Source organism: Syngnathoides biaculeatus, chromosome 16 (assembly GCF_019802595.1).
Source record: "Syngnathoides biaculeatus isolate LvHL_M chromosome 16, ASM1980259v1, whole genome shotgun sequence".
NCBI classification, from domain to species: Eukaryota; Metazoa; Chordata; class Actinopteri; order Syngnathiformes; family Syngnathidae; genus Syngnathoides; species Syngnathoides biaculeatus.
In genome coordinates, this window is record NC_084655.1 from 8,037,071 (window position 1) to 8,045,985 (window position 8,915).

Consider the following 8,915-nt stretch of genomic DNA (forward strand, 5'->3'; position numbering starts at 1 on the left):
CGTACGGGAAGGTCAATAAAAGCAAACCATCCTGCATTCTGACTGACATCTAAATTTAGCAATTTGGACATGTCCTAGGGGTGCCCCCCACCCCCCACCTCCAGGCTAATCCCAGCCTTCAAGAGTGAGTTTGATGAAGCTTTGATTAGCAGGGATGTAGTGCAGCACCTTATCCTATCACCAGCATTCCACATTTGATGTCCCACCTGAAAAGTTGGTTCACTGTGACTTTTTTTTTTCCCTTTATATGTCTTTGTGCTGCTGTTGTTTTTGTGAATGTGGTCCCCCTGGCATCCAGAAAGGAATTAAACATCCCTATCTTGGAAGGAAGGGAGGAAGGAAGCGCATAGTGCCTCCTGTAAACTTTGAAGGCTGTAAAGCAGACTCGGGGGCTCTTTTGCTCTTTGCCAAGGACGAATAATCCAAGGAGCACTTGGACCGCTGTCATCTGATCCATGCACACTTGTTTCTTTAAACTTCAAGAGCACTTTAGCTAATCAGAAACCCATGGGAGTTATATGTGAAAAAGACATAAATAGCGGCACGCTACGGCAGCTGTAGAACGTTGGCCTCACAGTTCTCGAGGACCAGGTTACAAATCCCGGCCCCATCTCTGTGGAGTTTGCATGTTCTCTCCGTGCCTGCGTGGGTTTTCTCTGGGCACTGCGGTTTCCTCCCAGATCCCAAAAACATGCATTAATTGGAGTCTCTAAATTGCCCCTAGGTGTGATTGTGAGTTAGACTGTTGTCTGTCTCCATGTGCCCTGTGATTGACTGACAACCAGTTCAGGATGTACCCTGCCTCCTGCCTGTTGACAGCTGGGATAGGCTCCAGCTCTCTCGTGACCCTTGTGAGAATAAGTGGCTCATAAAATTAATGGATTGATGGATGGACATGATAAATGGTGAAAGGGGGAAATGAGGAAACAAAACGGTGAATTGAAATGAACCATACGTGATTGTAAAACTTACTTTCCAAAGTCAGTATTGGGTAATTTTACCTTGTTTGGGTTAGGTACCATACTAGAAAAAGCTAGCATTGGTTAATGACCACTTTAGCCAATCAGAAGCCCGCAAAAAAATGTTGAAACACCACACTGGTGAATGTGGACCAAAGTGAGCAATCTGGCTGGATTGAATCAAGAGGCAATTTATTAGGAACCCCGACGGAGCAACACTGCTCGCTTATCTGTGGCTGCCTTGTCGCCGGATGCCCTTTGGCTGAGCCAATCAGGATGAAGGTTGCGCATGGTCTTACTTTGTCAAAAGTAGACGAGCCGTTACAAACGGACGCCATCCATCCTTGGGCTCTCGCCTCGGCCTCCTCAGAGCGCACCCACCCAGAAGCGGGAGGGGAGCTTGTTATCCCGCTTTGTTATCCCGCAATCGCTCCATCACATCTGCTGTTATTTGCCACTTTGATCCATGGAGGAAAAAGCTGCAAAGGCAGCCCAGAAGGAAGGAGGCAGTGCATTTCTTCATGGTGGCGTCAAGGCCGCTATCGACTTTAGATCACTCTTATTTCACCTCGGTGGACCCCTGCAATTTACTGCTCCCTACTGGATGAACTACTAGCAACCATTACAACTGTGGTTCTCAAACTGGGGTTCCTGAGCTGCAGTGGCGGGGGTTCACTGGGGATTTTCTCAACTTAATCCACCACTTCATACCGCCACCACATGCTGACGTTTTTACCTCCGTGAGGAAAATTTGAAATGTGACGTGTAACATACAAAAGTCGGTAGTAACACACTACATTTACTGAGATTTCTTTTACTCAAGTAACATCCATTTTCTGAGCTGCTTATCCTCACACGGGTCACGGGAGTGCTGGAGCCTATCCCAGCTGTCAACGGGCAGGAGGCGGGGTACACCCTGAACTGGTTTTCAGCCAATCGCAGGGCACAGGAAACAGACAACAGCCGCACTCACAATCACACCTAGGGGCAATTCAGAGTGTCCAATTAATGTATGTCTTTGGGATGTGGGAGGAAACCGGAGTGCCCGGAGAATACTCACCCAGGCACAGGGAGAATATGCAAACTCCATACAGGCAGGGTCAGCATTTGAACTCCGGTCCTCAGTACTGTGAGGCCAACGTACTGCACCTGCGGCAGCATGCCGCCCACTCAAGTAACATGTTGGATAAATTAGACTTGTCACAGAAGTTTTAATGAAGCATACTTTTTACACTTTTTGTCTTTATATCAAGAAGTATCTGTACTTTTACATTACTTTGTAGACTTCTGTTTTCAACATTTGCATCAGATACCGGTGCTCCAATCCATTGTGATTACCACAGCGATGTTTGATTCAAGATGAACAATCAAACAACATAAGAAATTCACGTGTCTGCATAGAAACTCTTCTATTTAGCTTTGTGGGCAAACAAATGAAGTCATGATAGCCACACGAGACTCGTGTTTACGATAGAGACTATGAAAAACAGGTTTAACATGCAGAGAATTTTTATCATTGCCCAAATTTGGACATTTCACCTCACTCCTAACTTGAGAAAGCACCTAGAGGTACGTTACAAATGTTTTTACAGTTGTTTTGGCTGTGCATATGGCAACATTACCATTAGTTTAAAGGTATCTGGTCAGCAGGTTCTTTATTCAGCCATCTTACTGGGTAGAGCAAATGTCTGTGCTTTTTCTCCAAATCAATCACATTCAAGTTTATTTCAGTTGTTTATTTTTACTTCCCGGCAGCACAGTGACGCAGCTGTAGAACGTTGTTCTGAAGACCTGGGTTCAGTCCCGGCCCTCCCGGTGTGAAGTTTGTATGTTCTCCCCATGCCTGCGTGGGTTTTCTCTGGGTACTCCAGTTTCCTCCCACATCCCAAAAACATGCGTTAATTGGACACTCTAAAATGTCCTTAGGTGTGATTGTGAGTGTGACTGTTGTCTGACATGTGCCCTGCGATTGGCTGAAAACCATTTCAGGATGTACCCCGCCTACTGCCTGTTGACAGCTGGGGTTGGCTCCAGCTGTTCTGCAACCCTTGTGAGGATAAGCGGCTCAGAAAATTAATGGATGAATGGATGGATTTTCTTTCACTGAAGTAATAATTTGGAGCACTCCTTTTAACTTTTATGTGTCATATTATTCAAAAGTAACTCGTACATGAATACAATATTTAACTACTTTACACACCACTGGTATATGCAGGACTTGAAAAAGTCACTAATTTGACAATAATAACAATGCTTTTATAAACGAGCTTTCCCTTGTTCACAACCATGTTGGTCGTGGAAGCTATGCACATGAGGATTAAATCAAAGGGTCCTTGGAAAATATTTTTTCCTTAGACTCAGAAAGTTTGAAAACCTCAAATTTATTTTGCTATTCCAACCTCTTTTTGGAACGTCTTTTTAATATTCTCTTTCACTTTATACATCCAAAGTTTTGTACATTGTTCCTACTCATCCAGGAGGCATTAAGGATCCCTGGAATAAAGTTACATGAACATCTCAACATTATCTGAAGTCCTGATCTAAGAGCATTTGACAGATGGAATTCAGGTTGCTGCCAAATGTCGCAAAGTGGATGGGATCCAGAAGACAAAACAATAAAAAACGGACTTCACAATACTGCTTCTGAGCAGGTCTTTTTTTTACAGAGATTATTTTTGACTGGTGGACACCATCATGAATTATTATTCCCATTATGTGGGAACAAACATTGCCTTGGAATTATGATTAAAAACGTACTGTAGATTTAAAAAGTATAAGCAATGGGTTTCACACAAACAAGCCGAACATATAAAAATTCCTTGTTGAATGGAATGATAAAGATCCCCCATGTTATTGACCAACTTCCACCATAGGTTCATTGACTAAAAAAAGTCATGCCATATGAACAGCGGCCCGGTAATAGAGTGGTGAGCACGTCAGCCTCACAGATCCAAAGTTTGGGTTTGAACCTGGGCTCAGAATCGAATCAATCACATTAAATTGCCAACTTGTATCAGAAGGGAGGGAATCAGGCTCAAAATCTGACAGTTTATCGGGACGTGTGTACCCCTCCTAAGGGGCTCTCACTCCATTTTACATTTCAGTCTGTGTTGAAGCCTTGTAATTCCACAAGGAAGCGGATGGTGTTCCCCTTTGAACACCGTCCCCACTGTCTCATATGAACATAATTACTGTAGACTTTGTCTTTTTACTGTTTCAAAGCGGTACGGAAAATGGATGGATGGAGGATTCCTCCATGAACCTTCCCAGACCAGCAGGTGCATGTTTATCTCAGGATTTGTACTAGCATTTCAAGACTGTTTTAAGGTCCCTCTTTAAATATGTTTTAAAAGCTGAATCTCATCTTGCCACCCAATTGGCACCTTCCATCTTAATTTCTGATTGTCTCCACCTAAAGACATCTCAATCATATCAGTCCCCAATTTGAATCTGAATCGCTTCTGAACTCCAGCACACGCTGCACCTTCCACCAACTAAGCTCCCACGCCCCCACACCACAGCCACGTTTCCCTCAACCAGCCCCCACCACACAGAGATCCAAGGCTTCTTTGCGGATCAAGGCATGGGGAGGTCCCATAAAAAATACACACATTTACAGCATGTACAGTTTCTTAGTTTCAAGATTATTTACGGGTGAAAAAATGGCATTTAAGATATTTATATTGCTGTCAAATCCCACAGCTGGCCAAACAGTATGTCAGGTTTGAATTGTGCAGAACCTTAAACCTTTTTTTCTGCTTAGCAACGCAAGCACATATAAAGGCGGATATCAGCCTTGCGTCGTTCCCTAGAGAGGAAAGTCGGCGACGGGGGAGCGTCAAAAAGTGTCTCTGTATTTATTGGGGATGACGGCAGTGGGATTTAGAAGCCTTACCTTCACAATTCCATTCTTTTATGCCGCGTGCTTTATCCGCCATGATTTAACGCGGCTTGGGCAGCGCACGTGTGATGAATGAGCCCTCTCGGTGAAGTGTCAGGGCCAGGGCAGCGGCAGTGGGAGGCGACCACTCCTCCCCACTACCACTACTACTCTCACCACCCCCACATTCCATTCTTTACCTTCCTGCTCCTGCGTCACTGATTTATTAAGACTAGCCTTATTTATGAGGACCTAGCGGCTGGGAAGCTGAAACATAGCAACAATCGAACCTGTGACCAGATCGGATGCTCAGAAGTGGGGATTACTGGGGAAACGTCTCTCGTGGATCTTATTTTAACATACTGTGCAAGGCCCTTTGAGACTGCCAATTAAAGTAAAATGTCTCATTTCTGTGTCAAAGGTGCCAAATTTCCTAACCTCCTACTTTCCTAACCCTATCCCTAACCCTACTATCAAAAGTAGAATGATGGCTGTGTGAAAGTGTGCAATGCAAAGCTGAGCGAGAGGTATGACACCTGAAACTTACTTCTCTCGCCCTGTTGTGTTGAAAGCACTTATCCCCCTACCGAAACTGAAGAGGGGCTTGACCAGCAAATTTGATTTGAAACTAACAGCAAGAGGTTTGGGGATGGTGATCTGCTCCTCTACTCAGCACCCAGACTTTTATAAGTGCAAAGGACACAAACAATTCCAAGAAGTCCATTCTGATTTTTGGAAGTGTGAGAACAATTTTAAAAATGGCAGGAGATATTCCCTTAAAAGGAACTCACTGGTGTAAATATGTTTTAGTACAGTTGCACAGTGGGTTCTCTTTACTATGGGTATACTCTACCAAGTACTCTATTCCACCCTTTAGGGGTCACTGACCCCAAGCAAAACTACTGTTTCATGTTTCGTCACTCTGCCAATCTGAAAAAATAGTTGAGGTCGCATTTGATCGGTGGCTTGAATAAAGCCCAAAAAGATTCTTTCTTGCATTGCCGACAACATCAACGTGTCCAAGAAACTGTGTGATAAGTAATGCCGGAAAGCCGGGATGGTGGTGGAAGTTTTAAAACGCGAAACTAACTTTTGTGTTGCGTTTGAACTCTTCATTGGATTTTTTTTTCAAGTTGAGAACAAAGTCTCATCATAAAATGAAGAAAAAAGACAAACTGTAGGAAGTTATGTAAAAAAAAAAAAAAAAAACAACTCTGTCCTAAACTGCTCCAATCAAATGCTTGAAATATGAATATTTGATCAGAAATGTGCCTGTGGGCCTGCTAACAATATGCACTGTTGAACAACACCGAACTTTATTTAGGTTATGAAAAAGAGAATTAGCATTTTGTCTTTATTCTAGCAAATGTGACTGAGAGCAGTTGTCAGGCTGATTGCAGAAATCGTGTCACATATTTCCGGAAACGCCACGACAAGGCCTCAGGGGCTCGGGCGACTGACGACTAACATGGAAATCCCACTACAGTTTTTTACTAGCAAATATATGGAAAGCCATTTGAGCATTTAGTCAGTATGCTTTTTATCCAGCTTTAGGTCCATGTACTAGTAGGCTGTTTTTCCCCACTGTTAAAACAATAAAGTGCAATAGTACAAGTAATTTTCTAATTCCTAATGTATGACATTTCTACACACATGTAGGAATGAATGACATTTCTGCACACATGTAGGACAACTTTGGCATACTAGTAGGACAACTACATGTTACTAGAGAGGCAAATCTGTGCAATGCTAGCAGGTAGCTAGGGCCCTGTTTTTCTTCACTAGGAACATGTACTTGTTCTACTCGTATGCCGACATGGTCCTTCAGCTCACAGGTTAGACAAAAATAATAATACTACTAATAATAATAACAATAATAACAACAACAATAATCATAGACTAGCACTATTAGAAAGCAAAGCAAAGCAAATTTATTTGTATAGCGCATTTCATACATGAGGTAACTCAATGTGCTTTACATGATTAAAAGCATTTGAAAAGAAAAAGATAAAACATTTAAAATGGGATAAAACAATAAAAATGACAAAATATATATTAAAAAAATGACAAACCCGCGTACAGTGCAATTAACATGATCAAAAAGTGGATATGCTCTAAAAAGCATGAGAAAAAAAACAAGAATTTTCAACCCGGATTTAAAAACATTCCCACTTGGGGTTGACCTCACCTCTGTTGGCAACTTATTCCATTTGTGTGTAGCATAGTAGTTAAATCCTGCTTCACCATGTTTGCTTTGGACTCTGCACTCCACTATTTGACCTGAGTCAGTCGATCTCAGAGCTCTACTGGCTTTGTATTCCGTAAGCATTTCTTTCATGTATTCAGGACCTAAATCATTGAGTGATTTATAGACCAGTAGCAGGACTTTAAAATCTATTCTAAAGATGACTAGAAGCCAGTGCAAGGACTTTAGGATTGGCGTTATATGCCCTGACCGCTTTGTTTTGGTCAGAACGTGAGCTGCAGCATTCTGAATTAGCTGCAGGTGTTTAAAACTCTTTTTGGGGAGTCCAGTCACATCATTACAGTAGTCGAGTCTACTTGAGATAAAAGCATGGATGACCTTTTCCCTGTCTGCTTGACACATACAAGCCTCCACTCTAGATATGTTCTTCAGATGGTAGAAGGCAGTTTTTGTGATTGATTTGATATGATTGTTGAAAGTCAGGTCGTAATCAATCAGAACCCAAAGGTTTCGGACTTGGTCTTTGGTTTTTAAAGATAGAGAGTCCAGGGGTTTACTGTCAGCAATTCTCTTTTCTTTATTACCAAAAACAATTGTCTCAGTTTTGTTGTGATTTAGTTGAAGAAAGACTGTGCTACATGAGTAACACTACCAAGCACAACTATTAGCTACTGTCCATTACACTCCTAATAGCACAAAAATGCTCACTTCCAGTTTTGCTTAATGAGTAATATGCAGTGTACTAGTAGCACGTACTGCAGTTTTATCTCACTAGTATCATGCATTTGTCCTTCTAGTATACTATAGTTGTTCTTCAACTCACTAGGAAGCCAATTCAATGTACTAGTAGAACATAATTTGTAACAATATTCCCCCAATCAGCAACCTCTAAGATGCTTCAGACTTTGTATCCCCATCCTGCCTCAAAGTCTGGGAAGATCTCTATAGCTGTGCTAAGTACCATCCTGCTTCAAACACTCCACCATCATCCCAGTCCCCAAGAAACCTGCTATCTCGGGCCTGAATGACTACAGGCTTCTCACCTTGACATCTGTGGTCATGAAGTCCCTTGAACACCTCATGCTGGACAACATCAATAGGGTTACAGGTCCCCACCTGGACCAACTGCAGTTTGGCTACCAAGGATACATGTCAGCAGATGATCCAGTGAACATGGAACTCCACTTCACACTAGAACACCTCGACAGCACGGGCACCTATGTGAGGGTCTTGTTCATGAAGTTCAGCTCTGCGTTCAACACCAACATCCCCGAAACCTTCTCCTCCAAGCTTCTTCAGCTTGGCATCTTGCTTGCCATCTGCCAGTGGATTTACAACTTCCGAACAGGTAGGACAGAGCAAGTGAGGCTGGGGGAGACAACTTCATCCACACACCCTATCAGCACTGGGGCACGTCAAGGTTATGACCTCTCCCTGCTGCTCTTCTCTGTCTACACAAACGACTGCACCTCAACGTACCGGACTGTGAAACTCCTGAAGTTTGTAGATGACACCACAGTCATCGGTTTCATCAAAGACAGTGAAGAGTCTCCGTATTAACAGGGAGTGGAGAGGCTGGAGCTTTGATAGGGATCTAGAGCTGAATGTGAATTTCAGGAGGCATCCTTCCTTCACCACAGCTGCCCCTCATGCAGTCCAACTGTACTGTGTCAACAATCGAGACCTTTAAGTTCCTTGGAATTACAGTCTCGCAGGACCTGAAGTGGGAGACAAACATCAACTCCATCCTCAAAAAGTCCCAGGAGATGATGTACTTCCTGGGGTTCCAACTGAAGCACGGCCTGCTAAGACACTTCTACAAACTGGTAATCAAATCAGTACTGTGGACCTCTATCCCAAGTCTGGTTTG

The 8,915-nt window shown here is 43.0% G+C and overlaps 1 protein-coding gene across 5 annotated transcripts in view; it reads right to left on the bottom strand.

The window, feature by feature from the left end:
* LOC133514209 (RNA binding protein fox-1 homolog 3-like) overlaps positions 1 to 4,952 on the bottom strand; it is a 485,672-nt gene extending 480,720 nt beyond the window's left edge. For all 5 annotated transcript variants that reach the window (XM_061845706.1, XM_061845705.1, XM_061845703.1 and 2 more), the window contains exon 1: positions 4,855 to 4,952. The gene's annotated coding sequence lies outside the window, so the exon portion shown is untranslated. The remainder of the gene's footprint in view (positions 1 to 4,854) is intronic.
* Positions 4,953 to 8,915: the final 3,963 nt, after the last annotated feature.